Genomic DNA, 16,950 nt, shown 5'->3' with positions numbered 1-16,950 from the left:
GGAAAAATCTGTGAGTCATGAGAGATCTAAAGGCTTCCTCAGTAAGGTGGGTGCTCATCCCCCAGAACCGCTGCTGACTTCAGGCAGTGTGCAGTTGTTCTCATTTGTGTCTTGGGCTGAGTGGACAGTAGCAAGATGGAAGGTCTCAGGTCTCCAGTTAGAGCAGATCGGCTTTGAATAACAGGCTGGTATATGATTTCTTGAGGCAATTGAACCTATTTGAAATTGTGGCCCATGAAAAGACTTCCTCTGGCCTAGAAGCAGCAAAGTCTATACTCTGTTACAGGTTGTGACCAGGATTCAACTTTCCTAAAAGTAAATTTCTGTGTGAACTTCCCTGTTTAGTTCATTCCTTCAGAGGAAGGCTGATGAAGCAAAGGATGAGAGTGTGGCGCTATCAGCCCTATATTCCAAACAGACCTTAGAAATAGATGATATGTGATCAATGGTCTATGATGTTCAAAACCCATCTTAACCGCATTGTGTCAGTTTACTTTTACAAAACCCTGTAGAGTGTATATTCTAATGGCTAATACAAAGATTCAAAATTTTGTGATTATGCTTGGTTTCAAGTTATAGTCCCCAAATTCATATAGGATAGGTTTTGGCAAATGAACATTCTTAGCTTGTTTTCTTATTTGTGTCATGATAAGAAAACCATCTGGTGGCTCAGATGGTAAAGAATCTGCCTTCAGTGCAGGAGCCGTATTCTATCCCTGAGACAGGAAGATCCCCTGGAGAAGGAAATGGCAACCCACTCCAGTATTCTTGCCTGGAGAATTCCATGGACAGAGGAGCCTGGTGGGCCACAGTTCCTTGTATCACAAAGAGTCAGACATGATGAGACATGTCACAGTTTCCTTAAGGACTTAATGGTAGGTAAATGCAGGTAACACCTGCAATGCAACTTACATAGTTCTAGTAGATACTCAATTCATGTTTGATTGTTTCCTTGTTTATTGTAAGGAATGATAGAGGAAGTAGGATTTAGCCAGAAGACATTATAGGCCGTATATTTAATTCTTCCATCAGCAAGTGTGAGTTTAATGCTATTTCCTCTTCCTCTCCATCCTATTATCAAATAAGAAACAAAATATTGACAGAATTCAATTTTTCTGAAAACTGATCCCTTGGTATGTGTGAAAGATTTAATATCAAAATCAGGAAATGGTTAATGAACAAAGTTTGGGGATAGTGTCTGGTGTCATAAATTTGTAACAACTTACTCGTTATCCTTTATTGAAACTACTAACAAAAAAATAGTAGCATTCCCTTACATTCTGTTTCTTTTTTTTCTTTATTCATTAATTGAAAAAACAGCAAAAATCAGAAAAGATATTGCCTCTGCCAAGTAACAATGTGCAATATAATAAAGGAGAAAAATATGCAGAAATGTAAAATACAGTATGACAAGAGATAGAAGGCAGGTAAGTGTACATACCATAAGGACACTGAGGAGGGGTGTCAATGATGAATCAGAACTTCTAGAAAGGTAATCTCAGGGTATCTGACATGTGAGTAGACTCTTCAATTTTAACCAAAAGTTACTGAAGGTTGGATGTGTAAAGAAATATGACCAAAGACACAGGGTCACCACCTTCATGAATTGAATAAGTGACCAATTCCTTATGCAGAGAGATGTGAGAAAAGTTTCTAATTCAAGAGGTTAGAAAAATTTCATGATGTTTTGCAAGACAAGGAAGGCCACCTCTCATTTGTAATTCTCAGTTTCTATTTTTTTCTGAAGATTACAATTTAGCTCTGCATTACTGATTTATTTACCTTAACCTTAAACTATTCTGGTAACACATGTATACGCTGAGTCCACAGGAACTATTTAGAAAGTCGAATCTTAGTGATACAGCTAAATTTTATTCTTTCTCCACTCTTTTCCATCCATCATCCATTTTAGGTGACTCCTAATTTGAGTGTGTATCCTTTCAGATTGTTTTTAGCATAAATTATCAATATAAATTTGTTTATCTTATATACATATGTTGAAGGTGAAACTCTAATATTTGGCCAGCTGATGCAAAGAGCTGACTCATTTGAGAAGACCCTGATGCTGGGAAAGATTGAAGGCAGGAGAAGAAGGGGATGACAGAGGATGAGATGGTTGGATGGCATCACTGACTCAATGGATATGAGTTTGAGTAAACTCCAGGAGTTGGTGATGGACAGGGAGGCCTGGCGTGCTGTGGTCCATGGGGTTGCGAAGAGTCGGACACAACAGAGTGACTGAACTGAACTGGATATACATTTGTACTTATATATATAATAGTTTACATTACAGAATGTATCTTATATATATTACATGCATATTTATATGCATACACATATATATGTATATTAATATGGGAATAGAAAACAAATTTAGCTGCATTTTAAAAATTTTGAATTTCTTCTATATTAGTTAAGTATACTTTATTTTGATTACTGCTTAATAATAAATAATATAAATTTGCCACAACTTTTAACTTAATTTTATTGAGAGACATTTTGAATATTGTATTTTTTCTTCTATCACTGGCAGTTTTACAATGAGAAACACTGTATATATCTCCGTGTGTATATAGAAAATTATTTTCTAGGATGGCAAGTGGTTAAAATGTTCTACCAAAAATATTATTTTCAGTAAAAAGGTTTACCAAAAAAGTTCCTTCTAAAGTTGGGTCAGTTTGCACCCCTACCAACTGAGTGTAAGTGTTGTCCTTTAACCCAAATGTCACTACAACATATCATCAATCTTGATATTCTTTTGGTTAAGAATATAATATGTGTTTTGTATCATATTATTTTAATTTTCCATTTCCTAATTGCCAGTGAGATTTTATTTTCCATTAAGAAAGTATTTTTAAGTGGTATATTTAAATGGTACAGTGAGACAGAGCAATAAAAGATGGAATGCTAAGGTGCCTGATAAATATGAAAGTCTGGATGGATCCACAAATACAGATAAAAGGAAAGAGATATATGTATATCTATGGCTGATTCATGTTGAGGTTTGACAGAAAACAGCAAAATTCTGTAAAGCAATTATCCTTCAATAAAAAATAAATGTTTTTAAAAAAAGGATATAAATAAATGTTCATTGTAGGGAAAAAAAGAGGGGAAGTTCATTAGCTCAAAATGCATTAGCTCAGAGTATATCTACACTATCAATAGAACAGGATGTCACTGACATCCTGACATTTTATCTAACAATGATAATTGTACCTCTGAGATGTAACATATATTGAAAGTGCATTGGAAAGGTGTTAATTAGGAAGAGAAAAACTTATATTTGGGCCAGCTTCTTAGCAGAATTTTTTAAAAGGAAATTTTCAACCAACATCCATAATAAAATTAATGGTGATCGTATTTTCTAATGTTATGCACAGGATCCTCTTTTCCTTTCTCACATATATAAATGCAGTGAAAGAAATGATCACATCCATAGGGCAATTAATTATATTAAGAATGAGTTCTTTGAAATCAATGTCTTAGGCACAAACCGGGTCTAACATTGGGTTGACCAAAAAGTTTGTTGGATTGTTCTGAAATATCTGAGAGTCATATGATGAATAATTTCTATCTAAATAAATTACAAATGTTGTAATTACCTGCAATCCACTACCTGCAGTTCCCTATATTTGGCATGTTTATCAGAAGTTTCAAAGTTTTTAAGGTTTTGTTTGTTTGCTTTAGAGGAAAATCCATGAAGAGAAAGCTAAATATCTGACACTGATTATGACAGTGTACGATAAGACTGATGTACATCCATTAGTCTTCATTCTCTTTGGCATTCCTGGGTTGGAGGCTACTCACATCTGGATCTCCATCCCCTTTTGTTGTGGCTACCTTTTTGCCCTACTGGGAAACTATTCTCTTCCGTTTATCAACAAGACAGACTCCAGCCGCCATGAGCCAATGTACCTCTTCCTCTGCATGGTGGCTGTAGCTGACCTTACTGTGTGCACTACAGTTGTGCCCAAACTTCTCAGCCTCTTCTGGTTCCATGATGGAGAGATTCGCTTTGAAGCCTGCCTCACCCAAGTGTTCCTGATTCACTCTTGCTCCACCATGGAGTCTGGCTTCTTCCTGGCCTTGGCTTTTGACTGTTATGTAGCTATTTGTAATCCATTAAGACACTCTGCTATTCTGACCCATTCTGTAACTTGGGGGCATGGGTCTAGCAATTGTATTCTGGGACACAGCACTTCTCTTTCCTCACCCTTTCCTTCTATGGTGGCTTCCCTACTGTGAGACCAATATCATTTCCCACACCTATTGAGTTCATGGCCCTCATCAAGATTACCTGTGCTGAGACCAGAATCTGTAGAGCCTATAGCCTCATCATAGCATTTCTTACAGGAGGAGTGGACTTCATATTGACCATTTGTTCATATCTCCTCGTATTCTACACTGTCTTCCACCTTCCATCCAAGAATGCTCGACTCAAGACCTTGGGTACTTGTGGCTCCCATGTGTGTGTGATCTTAGTATTCTATACTCCAGCCTTTTTCTCTTTTTCCACTCACAGGTTTGGGCATCATGTGGCACCCCATGTCCACGTATCTGTGGCCAACATTTATCTCCTAGACTCACACATGTTGAACCCCATCATCTATGGGGTAATGACCAAGAAGATATGGGACACGTTTCTTAAATTTTTCAGGTTTTCAAAATTTCTGAACTAAATCCTCTTAGTTGTTGAGTGCTGTGAACAAATGAACAAATAATATATTTTCAATCTTAAAAGTTGTGTTTTTTTCATGAATACCCTGTCTTAATGGTCAGAGGGATTAGATTTTTCTGCAGGAAGTAACACATCCAAAGATATATTCTGTGTTATAACAGTCATTACCTTAAGGAAGATATATTACCAAGTAGAACTCTTTTTCAAAATATTAAAATATTATTTCCTATAATAGCCCAGAAAACTAACAAAATCTGTGGAGAATTATATGAGGCAAAAAATAAAAGCTATATGCCATATATCTATTTGTTTAACATTTTAGACATTATCAGATTTAGAAATTTTCCTGTTTTTTGCTTAAGTCCTTTCTTCTTGATTAAATGTCCTTTTTTTTTTTTTAACTACATACTTGATAGTACGTAGTGAGATTATTTTGGTGCTAGCTTTTCTGTTATCTGTTCATTTGAAGATTTATTTATTTCATCCTCATTCTTTTCTTTCTTTTTTTTTTTTTTTTTTAATTTATTATTTCTGTTTGGCTTCACTGGGTCTTAGTTGGAGCATGCGGGATCTGGTTCCCCAACCAGGGATTGAACCAAGGCCCTTTGGTTCAGAGTATGGAGTCTTAACCACTGGACCACCAGGGAAGTCCCTCATCCTCATTCTTGAATTATTTTTTTACCTACACATTTCTATCCTCCAGTTATTACATTTTCTTAGCCTTTGAAGTCATTATCCTACAGTCTTTTGGAACTTATTATTCCTTTGAAAAAAATCTGTTGACCAAATTGTCATTAATTTTTAATACTTTCTCTTTGTCAGTTAATCCTATTGCTTTCTTTGGTGTCCTATAGTTTAGTATGTATAACTCTCGTAGACCTTAGCTAAATGATAAAAGGCTACATACTGTATGATTCTGTTTAAATGAAATCCTACAGAAGGCAAAACTATAGTGGGGTTAGTGTTCAAGTACCCATGTTTTAAAATTTCTTAGGTGATTCTTAGATGTAGCTAAAATTGAGCTACAGCTGTACAGATTAAGGCACAGAGAAATTAGTTGACCAGTGGGAAAATGTTTGGAAAGATGTTTTAGTCAAGTACTTCACCCCTCAACCTAAGGATATAAAGAGATCAACATTTATTAAGCATTTGCTAAGTCCCAAGCTCTTCACTATATGGTTTGTATACATGATTACTTAACCCTCACAATATTTTTGTAGAGTTAATTATTGTAAATACCTATATGAAACAGCTCAACAAAGATATATTCAATAATCCAGTGAGTAGAGGAGCTAGGATTTGAGGTTTGTGGAGCTCTGAAGCCATAATTTTCCTACAATCTCACAATGATTCGGTATACAGCCACATTTCATTGGAATCTCTGTAAACCTCAGCTCTGTAAACCTCCTCAAAAGCTGAGGTTTCTTTGCTGCTCATTCCATCCTTCATTGCCATCCTCAGTTTAGATTCATTTAGCCAGTATTTTATATTTGACCAGAATTCATTGTGAGATAGAACGATCCATAAGGCAAGGTTTGTACTCGGTTTCAGGGTCTCAGAAGTGTACAGAATAAATATATTCTTTCCTTCCCATGTGATTCCTGAGAAGATTGATATTTTTTAAAAGTTGGGGCATGTGTGAGTTCAAAATTTCTGTCTTGGTGATGAGGCTTCCCTAGTGGCTTAGGTTGAAAAGAATACGCCTGCAATGTAGGAGACCCGAGTTTGATCCCGTGGTTAGGAAAATTCCCTGGAGAAAGGAATGGCAGCCTACTCCAGTATTCTTGTCTAGAGTGATAAAGACCATTTTGAAGGATTTAATTTGGTTTGTGAGTCAGGAATCTCTCTAACTAACCCCCAGAGTTAAATGTGTATTCCTAATCAGAATAAGAGGGCTCATCACATGAAGGAGCACCAAAGAACATATGACTTTATTAGAAAGCCTCCCTTCTAAGAAGGGGTGGGAGGTAACATTGTCTTAATTAAACTTACTCATTTATTCTTACTAAATTTTTCAATCTACTGCTTTTTCCTAGTATGTAGTAGAGAAGGGTATCAAGCAAGGCTGGGCTTTATAATATATAAACATCAAGAGTAGGGTAGAAATACCTTGCTCCAGTTGTTTGATAAGGTTGATTGAAACATAGGAAGATTTGTTTTCAGTGTAATAACATCTAATCATACTTGTATAGAAGTTGCATTCTCATTGTCCTTCCTAAATTCTTTCCATATGTTAACCCATTAAATTATATAAACTAGACATGGTTTGTCACATTAATATCCTCATTTTACAAATAAGGAAACTGAGTAATAGAGAAGTTATATCATTTTCCCATGATCACAGAGATGGTTACAAGTTGAACCAGGATTTGAACATAGGAAGTTTGGCACCACAGTTGCATTCTTAACAATTACACTATATTTAATTATACTACACACTGAAATCAATGTGACAAGTGCCATGATAGGAGTAAGAAATAGTTAATTAGCCAAGCCTGTGGAGTTTAGAAAGTCAGAAAATAGTTCCAGAGATTATCAAGTAGATAGTTAAATAAAGTTCACTATGGATTAGGTCAAGTCAATGAGGGTGTGTGTGTGTGTGTGTGTGTGTGTGTAAGGGGTAGTAGTGTCCACCTTTGAGTTAAATAGTTCTATACTCAGTCATCTCAGCTCCTAAGGTTATCCCATTTTCCTCTTTGACAATGGGTGGTATATTCTGGGCAAATTTACATGTCATGAATGTGAAAAGTGCAAGAGTGTAGACAACTTTGGATCTTTGTATTCTTACTACTGTTGGTCTCCCAAAACCATTTCTAATGCCATAGTCACCTCCTGATCTCTCTTCTTGCTGGTTCCAGTAACAGAAAATAATAACCTTGCATTTGGGGTTTTCTTAATGAAGTCACAGAAAACTTCTTAGGGTTATTCTCTTAATCTGTATCTTCTTGAATGGAATGTACATATCCTCCTCATCTTTGTTCTGATTATAGGCAAATAGAGCATTGCCATTTAATTGTCTTCCTATGGATGACTGTCAATAGAAACACAGATTTATACACATACACATAAATATTAATTTTCAGGTTTATAAAACAACAGAGAATTGTCAGGTAAAGTAAGTTGATTTATACACATCACTCCTTAGAACAAAATCTGTCATCTTTTACTATACTAAGTTGTCACTGTGCTATATCACCTTAATAAATCTAATGAGTGAGTGATACTTACTCAGTCATGTCTGACTCTTTGCGACCCTGTGGACTGTAGCCTGTCAGGCTCTTTTGTCCATGGAATTTTCCAGGCAAGGATACTGACGCGGGTTGCCATTTCCAAGTCTAAACACACTGTAATCAAGAGCTCTTTCTCTCTCTTCAACACACCTACTCTAAAGGTAAGTAGGTAGGTAAAGTGTATATTTATATATCCATATCTGTCTCTATATCTATACATAAAAAATAGTGTGGTGCATTGAAATACTCAGTTGAAATAGGAATTACCAATATTAAGAGAATTACCACCATCATGAAAGTGGATTTACTCCACACTACCAGGAGGCTATCATCTTAATGACGTGAAAAGACTGTAAGAGCTCATAGGAAGGGCTACAGTGGCGTGTGTTACTATTGCAGCTTTCCTTTGATGTAGTCCACTCCCTGATAAAATTAGAACTTTTTTTGTCCCTTTACTCAATATTGTATGAGACTTCAAATCACTGTGCAGAACAGCTACATTAGACAGATAAAATGTATTAGAACAGTATTTCTGGGGATGAATGTGTGTGTGTGTGTGTGTGTGTTTTGAAAAGGTATATTGTAAGAGTTTCCTAGTGGTCCGGTGTCAAGAGTCCTGGCTTCCACTGCAGGGGGGTGTGAATTTGATCACTGGTGGGGAACTAAGATCCCACATGGGCAGGGTCAAAAAAGAAAAGAAAAGGGTTCATCGCAGCTTGTTTTGACACATAACTTAAAAAAAAAATTCTAGAAAGGAGAATTTAATCCTCGATGTGGGAGAGAAGATAACAGATATGAGTTAACATATTTAGTCAAAGGTAAAAATAATGATAATAGTAATTACTCAACTGAGAAAAAAAGAAGTGTTTCAAGAAAGAAATAAGAATTATCTAGAAAACTATCCCTAATTTGAATATGGATGACTGTATGCAAGGAGTGGTTTTTAAATTGAAGGAATTTGGGAAGGAGATGAAGTAGAATACTATAATCATATTTCTTTTTTATGACTTAGATTCAGCTAATTTAGAGTTTAGTGTGTGGGAAACCTCATAGTATTTAGATGCATGCATTAGAAAGTAGTGTCAATTTCTGCTGGTCATTGCCATGTAAATTTGATTAATTTCCCTTCTGTAAGTCTGAGATTTCTCACCTAAGAAATGAAGCTAAAATGCCTACCTGCTGGTGGTTGCAAGGTTGACATAACTTAAGATGGGTCAGCAAAAAAATAGTTACTGATTAACCTGCTGATAAGAGAATGATAAATTAGAAAGCTGCAGTGAACTTGGTTCTGACATATTTCAGCTTGTTGGCTTATTTTTACATCAGGAATCAGCAGGCTTTACATCCCGGTCCTCACTGCGTATGAATGTTTGGATGAGTGTATAATATTCATAATGAAGTGCATCTGTTACACTTATCCTTAGATATTTTCACAGACATATACATTACATATTTGAAGATTACATCATTCTAGAATGATTAGCACTACTATCTGCTTAAAGGAAGAAAACAAGTGATATGCTTGTGTTTACTAGGTTGTAATTGGTGAGGATAATTTCTGAATAGTTTAAGGTAAGTTCAGTTACCTTTCTCTCTCTGTGCCAAAAATAGGCTTAGGATAGGGACATTTATCCAGCCTTTAAATTTGATTAGAAAGGACTGAAGAAGAGGTAAAAGTGAGAAAGAGAAAGAAAACATGAAAAAAAGAAAGCTTGATAAATCAGTAAATAGGATATAAGACAGTAAAGAGTTCAGGTGCATAGAAAGAATAGCAAAGGTGTCAACAGATACGTGAACTGCACACAGATTATATTAGAATATATTAGAAAGAATTAAGGCAGCAGTTGCTCAGCCATATTTAAAAGTTTATGCCAACACATTCTTACAGTCAGTTACTTTCTCCCCTCACCTCAGTCACAAAGTTTTCCTTTCTTATCCCTATCCTACCAACTTCTCTTTTTTCCTTGTTCTCAGCTGGCCACAAAAAGGATCTGCACTTCTAAAACCTAACTTAGCCAGCAGGGACTCTTGGAGAAGTTAGTAAATCTCTCCTAACAGCCTTCTGAATGCCATTTGATTTGGCGGGAGGTTTTTTGGTACTGTGGACACAGTCTCCAGAGTGAGACTTTGTTGTACTGAAATACTGTAAAGGATAGGGGACAGAGAAACAACAAAGCTCTGAGATTGAATTAACTCCTTGTCTGGTGAAATAATGTAGAATGTCCCCAAGCATAAATAGTCCATCTAAGACTCAAACTTTCAAATTTAGGATTAGTTTATTTTGAGGGAGGGAATTATTATTACTGTTAGCTTTATAACATCTTTAAACTTTTTTTTTTTTTTTCCTGCTAAGGTTCCTGGGATTTGTTCTAGGCTTTTTTTAATCCTTAACTTCTCAAGGTGGGTGGTGCTGTTCCAGTTCTCATGATGTATATATATACACTAATGACTATATTAAATTTGGTATATCTTCTTACTGTTGTGCAGCCAGCATATTAGCTCAATATTTACTATAAATGAACAGCTAAAAAGTAAAAAAATTACACTATAATTTCATCACAGTGACTCAATATCTAGTCTAATTGCATTGTCCTACTGTGCTTATGGCAGGAAGTGAAGAGGAACTAAAAAGCCTGATGAACTAAAAGTTGATGAAAGTGAAAGAGGAGAGTGAAAAAGTTGGCTTAAAGTTCAACATTCAGAACTAAGATCATGACATCTGGTCCCATCACTTCATGGGAAATAGATGAGGAAACAGTGGAAACAGTGTCAGACTTTATTTTTGGGGGTTCCAAAATCACTGCAGATGGTGACTGCAGCCATGAAATTAAAAGACGCTTACTCCTTGGAAGGAAAGTTATGACCAACCTAGATAGCATATTAAAAAGCAGAGACGTTATTTTGCCAACAAAGGTCCGTCTAGTCAAGGTTATGGTTTTTCCAGTGGTCATGTATGGATGTGAGAGTTGGACTGTGAAGAAAGCTGAGCACCAAAAAATTTATGCTTTTGAACTGTGGTGTTGGAGAAGACTCTTTAGAGTCCCTTGGACTGCAGGAAGATCCAACCAGTCTATCCTGAAGGAGATAAGTCTTGGGTGTCCATTGGAAGGACTGATGCTGAAGCTGAAACTCCAGTACTTTGGCCACCTCATGCGAAGAGTTGACTCACTGGAAAAACCCTGATACTAGGAGGGATTTGGGGCAGGAGGAGAAGGGGACAACAGAGGATGAGATGGCTGGATGGCATCACCAACTCGATGGACATGAGTTTGAGTAAACTCCAGGAGTTGGTGATATACAAGGAGGCCTGGTGTGCTGCGATTCATAGGGTCTCAAAGAGTAGGACATGACTGAGTGACTGAACTGAACTAAACTGTGGTGTTGGAGAAGACTCTTGAGAGTCCCTTGGACGGCAAGGAGATCCAACCAGTCCATCCTAGGGGAGATCACTCCTGGGTGTTCATTGGAAGGACTGATGCTGAAGCTGAAACTCCAATACTTTGGCCACCTCATGCGAAGAGCTGACTCATTGGAAAAGACCCTGATGCTGGGAGGGGTTGCGGGCAGGAGGAGAAGGGGACAACAGAGGATGAGATAGCTGGATGGCATCACCGACTCGATGGACAGGAGTTTGAGTAAACTCCAGGAGTTTGTGATGGACAGGGAGGACTGGAGTGCTGTGATTCATGAGGTCGCAAAGAATCGGACACGACTGAGCGACTGAACTGAAAGTGAAGAAATGCATGCAGTTTTCCATCATAATGAAGTCTATGATGTCTTCCCTGGTAGCTCAGATGGTAAAGAATCTGCCTGCAATGAGGGAGACGTGGGCTCCATCCCTCTGTTGGGAGGATCCCCTGGAGAAGAGAAGGTCTACCCACTCCAGTATTCTTGCCCGGAGAACTCCATGGACAGAGGAGCCTGGCAGGCTACAGTCCATGAAGTCTATGATGGATTCCAATAGATGTTTCCTGTCAGTAATGGAAAACAGGGGTGAAAATCCAGAGAGAAACTAGTCACTTTGTCATCACTCTCCTACTAACTACTTATATGAAACCATGAAATATGGTTTTGCACCCCATTCCACTATGAGGGAGGAGAGGTTTTCCCCACATACCACCAGCTAGGTGTCCCACAAAGTAATTAAATTTTGACACTGTCTACCTGGAGATATTTTCAAATCCCACAGGTCAAAGGTTCAGACTTACTACCATGGCCCCCTGCAAACCAAGGTATCATCTGGGCTTCTGTCTGATCAGCTGTACATTGGCAGTTCCAATGAGCCCCTCCTTGGGATTGATTAATTTGCTAGAGCAGCTCACAGAATTTCAGAGAATTATTTTACTTAATTCGATTACCAGTTTATTATAAAAAGTTACGACTCAAGAAAAGTCAGATGGAAGAGAGTCCTAGGACAAGGTATCCAGAAAGAGTAGGGATCTTCCATATCCTCTGCAGGCATGTTCACCAACCCAGAAGCTCTCTGAACCTTTTTTTTTTTTTTTTTAAATTGTTTTTTATGGAGACTTCAGTCTCCCCTCCCTGGAGGTAGCCCGGGCAGGGAGTGAAAGTCACATCTCTTTAATAACATTGTTGGCTCCAATAGCAACTAGCCCTGCTCCTTAGGCTGGGTCCAAAAGTCATCTCGTTAACATAACAAAAGACTCATTTCTTGCTCTCACCTCAAGAAATTTCAGGAATTTTAAGAGCTCTGTGCCAGAAACGGGGACTAGGAACAAATACTTATTTCTTCTTATAAAGCACAGTATCACAACTGTGTACAAATTGCCTTATCTTCTCACTCTCAATTATTTTTACTGAATTATAATTGACATATGATGTGTAATTTCAAGTTGTCCAGCATGTTGATTAGATTATGTTTATATATATATTGCTTATTCTTTCCCTTTGCATGAATTTTTTTCCCTAAATTTTCAGAAAATGTTTTCATTATATTTCAGATCACTTCTCAGAGACAATGTGATCACTCCATCTAGAGTAGCCTTAACTTCTGTTCCCTCAGAGTGCCTCATATATTTTTATATCACATTTCACAATACAAAATTATTTGCTCACAGTATTAAATAGTTCATACAGCTTCCCAAGTGTCCCTTCCTCTCTGCATACACATTATATAATATAAGGAATCTGTATGTTTCATATCAGTCTTGTATGTTACTGCATCCTAAACAAAGGTCATATCTGGGCTTTAGTAGAATTTTAGTGTACATTCACTCATTCAATCTTCTTTAATTAGGCAGCTGGCTGAACCACAGTGTGATTGGTAGCCTAGGTTCCTGACTACTCCAGGATATGTGTTGGCATCCCTCTAGAAATAATCAAAGAAATTTTTTCAATATTAATTATAATTCTCACACATAAAAAGCTTTGCCTCTGAGGGTTGATCCATGAGCCAAAAGCATTAGTTTCTTCTTAAGACTTGTCTGAACTCAGTATAAACATAACTATGATAATGATTCTAAGAACTCATCAGCTTTTCTAACTGGACTCTTCCTATTTCTTGAATTTTCCTCTTTTCTATTTGCTGGCAAGTTTTTATTGTACATCATCAGAATTAGTGAAAATAGACCTCAAATTGTCCAATGATTTCCAGTTTACCACACTGGATTCCAAAGTAAGCACTCTTGCTGGATAATGTTTCTTAATTCTAGGCTTTAACTTATCAAGCTCTTGATAAATTAACTTCAATAGAAACAAATCACATATAGGCATATTCTTTTTTTTTTTTTTTTCATTTATTTTTATTAGTTGGAGGCTAATTACTTTACTATATTATAGTGGTTTTTGCCATACATTGACATGAATCAGCCATGGATTTACACATGTGTTCCCCATCCCTATCCCCACTCCCACCTCCCTCTCCATCCCATCCCTCTGGGTCTTCCCAGTGCACCAGCCCTGAGCACTTGTCTCATAGGCATATTCTTAAATGTCAGGATTACTTTCTGAAGTAACTACTGTCGATATCTTCATTTTACCATTCAAAACTGAGAAAGACAGATAATATAACTTGATGAAAATAAACATAGTTAGAAAGTAGTTGTTTTTGGATTCAAAACTGCGCAGTATCACTTGAGAGCCAATGTCTTAAACAGCAAATTTTTGCTTTTCTTAGAATTTAGAATATTCAGGTAATTTTTGTACTAACCAAGATAATATGAAATGGATGACAATAAAATAAGTTTATACACCCAGAAATATGAGCACAGAGTTAACACTTTACTATTGAGGGAGGAGGTATGAAATCATAGGGCAGTCAACAGAAGGGGGTCATGTAGAACTGATATCTGATAACCCACTTGCTCAGAAAGAAGAAAACAAAAATTAAAGACAATAAGTAACATGATTCTGAAGAACTACTAACTGAGAGAGGTACTCAGGTTACTAAAGAATTTGGTAATATATGCTACTATGGCCTCATGACAAAACTGCTTAGGTCATTATCAGGAATAGTGTATATCTTAAAGAAAAGCACTGTATTGTATTAGGTACCTGTAGTGACTTGGCATGCCCCAAATGAGTTATATACCTATGATAAGTGCATGATATTCCATACAAAGTTTAGTCTGTTACTAAACTTCAGAAAGGAAGAGGAATGAACAATATCACAGTCAAGAGTAACAAGAAAGATGACTTATAAAGAAATGTCAGAATACAATGTTTCTGTTTTATAATACATATTGTGAGTAAATAGAGTATGCAAGAACACAAAAGAATGACAGAGAGAACTATATATATTTTCAGTGAATGAAATGAATCAGTTTGAACCAATTGAGGAAATAAAAGGGAAAATGGTAGGACAAATTGGATTCATTAAGTCTTCTGAAGACGTTTTTGTGGGACTAGATATTATTTAGAAAACTTATAAGAATTCTAGGTAGATTGAGGAAATAGTAATATGCCACACAAAATTCCAAGAAGTAATCTGGAGGGAATAGTCTCTTTATCTGTTTTCTCAGAAGATATTTAGCTAGAACTATCCCAGTTTCTGAGGTTTTAGATTTAAAATATTTTCAGTTTTCTTGTCTATGAGAAATAGACAATTCCATTAATTAAGCTTGGTGAAAGTCAGAATAATGAATCAATACTAGTGTCTCTTGAAGTTCATAATACTGAACAACAGAATAGTATTGCGGAAGCAAACGTAATGAAAAAGATCATGGAAAAGTGGAGAAATTGAATTATCAAGCAGACATGTTAAACAGAGTGAAGTAAGCCAGAAAGATAAAGACCAATACAGTATACTAACACATATATATGGAATTTAGAAAGATGGTAACGATAACCCTATATGCAAAACAGAAAAAGAGACACAGATGTACAGAACAGACTTTTGGACTCTGTGGGAGAAGGAGAGGGTGGGATGTACATCAAAACATGTATATTATCTATGGTGAAACAGATCACCAGCCCAGGTTGGATGCATGAGACAGTACTCGGGCCTGGTGCACTGGGAAGACCCAGAGGGATCGCGTGGAGAGGGAGGTGGGAGGGGGGATCGGGATGGGGATTACATGTAAATCAATGGCTGATTCATGTCAATGTATGACAAAAACCACTACAATATTGTAAAGTAATTAGCCTCCAACTAATAAAAATAAATGGAAAAAAAAAGAAAACAAAAAAACAAACAAAAAAAATAAACACCTAAATCAATCATCTTCTAAGCAAGTTTCCTGAGAAGAATGACATTAAATCAATACTAACTAATACTTTATATTGCAAATAGAATATGTAGGGATTCAGGCTTCTAGAAAGAAGGTTAATATCTTTTTTTAAAATAAGTCTTAGAAACTTATTCCATAAAAACTGATCATTTTAGAATTTGTGAGAAGTCAAAAGTTCGAGAGATCATTCTCTGATCCTCTTGGTTCTCATGCCATAGATTATTGGGTTCACCATGTGTGGGATGAGGACAAAGGTGCTAGCCACAAAGATATGAATATGAGAAACCACGTGGTGCCCAAACCTGTGAGTAAGGAAGGAGAAAAAGGCTGGAGTATAGGCCACCAGGATCACACACACATGGGATCCACAAGTGCCCAGGGTCTTGAGCCGAGCAGCCTTGGATGGAAGATGGAAGACAGTGTAAAGGATGACAACATAGGAACAGAGGATTAATATGAAATCTAAACCTCCAGTGAGGAAGGCAGCAGTTAGGCTATATATTCTGCAGATCCTGGTCTCTGCACAAGCCAGCTTGATCAGAGCCATAAATTCACAGTAGGTGTGAGGGATGACATTAGTTCTGCAGTAGGGAAGCTACCAAAGCATAAAGGGTTGAGGACTGTAAAGCACAACTCCACGGAAGACAATAGCCAGCCCCAAGTTCTGGATGACTCTGTGTGTCAGGATAATGGAATGTCTCAGGGGATTGCAGATTGCCACGTACCTATCAAAGGTCAGTGAATGAGAAATACTTGGACAAGGCAGGCTTCAAAATAGATCTCCCTGTCATGGAACCAAAAAATGCTGAGGATTTTGGGCATAGCAATAGTGGAAAGGATCAAGTTGACCACAGAGAGCATACAGAGGAAGTAGTACTTGGGCTCATGCAGGTTGGAGTCTATTCTGATAATAAATAGAATGGAGAAATTTCCAAGGAGAGCGCTTAAATAAATAAGGCAGAACAGCATTGATATCCAAGTTTGAATGGCCTCCATCCATTCTGGAGTTGCCGAAGAGAAGGAAGGTACTGGGATGAAAGCTGATGTTGTTTGGCAATGACATGATGAAAAATATGGGCTGTGTTCAGTTGCAGAATATGTGTATACTTTCATATTCATATGACCATTTATTTACTGATGACTTCATTTATTAATTAATATAAATCTTGAGAATGTTTTATACTCTAAAAATAAAATGATAAATAGGACCTAATTCCTAATTTCAGATTGACATTGTAATGGGGAGAAACTGATATAAACCAGTGATTAATTTCCCACATGATCAATGTAGTAAAAGGTTTATGAACAAACCATTTTATGAACAAAGTGGTAGAGATATTTATTCTACTTCTGT

At 36.8% G+C, this 16,950-nt stretch overlaps 2 pseudogenes; one reads left to right on the top strand and one right to left on the bottom strand.

Annotated features, from left to right (window-relative positions):
• Window positions 1–3,717: 3,717 nt before the first annotated feature.
• LOC133054218 (olfactory receptor 52D1-like) lies at window positions 3,718–4,679 on the top strand (annotated as a pseudogene).
• An 11,101-nt stretch (window positions 4,680–15,780) lies between these two features.
• On the bottom strand, window positions 15,781–16,592 carry LOC133057306 (olfactory receptor 52D1-like; annotated as a pseudogene).
• Window positions 16,593–16,950: the final 358 nt, after the last annotated feature.

The sequence above is a fragment of the Dama dama genome, chromosome 1, assembly GCF_033118175.1.
Source record: "Dama dama isolate Ldn47 chromosome 1, ASM3311817v1, whole genome shotgun sequence".
Classification (NCBI taxonomy): Eukaryota; Metazoa; Chordata; class Mammalia; order Artiodactyla; family Cervidae; genus Dama; species Dama dama.
The sequence above is the reverse complement of the archived record's forward strand: the minus strand, read 5'-3'. Positions and strand labels throughout refer to the sequence as shown.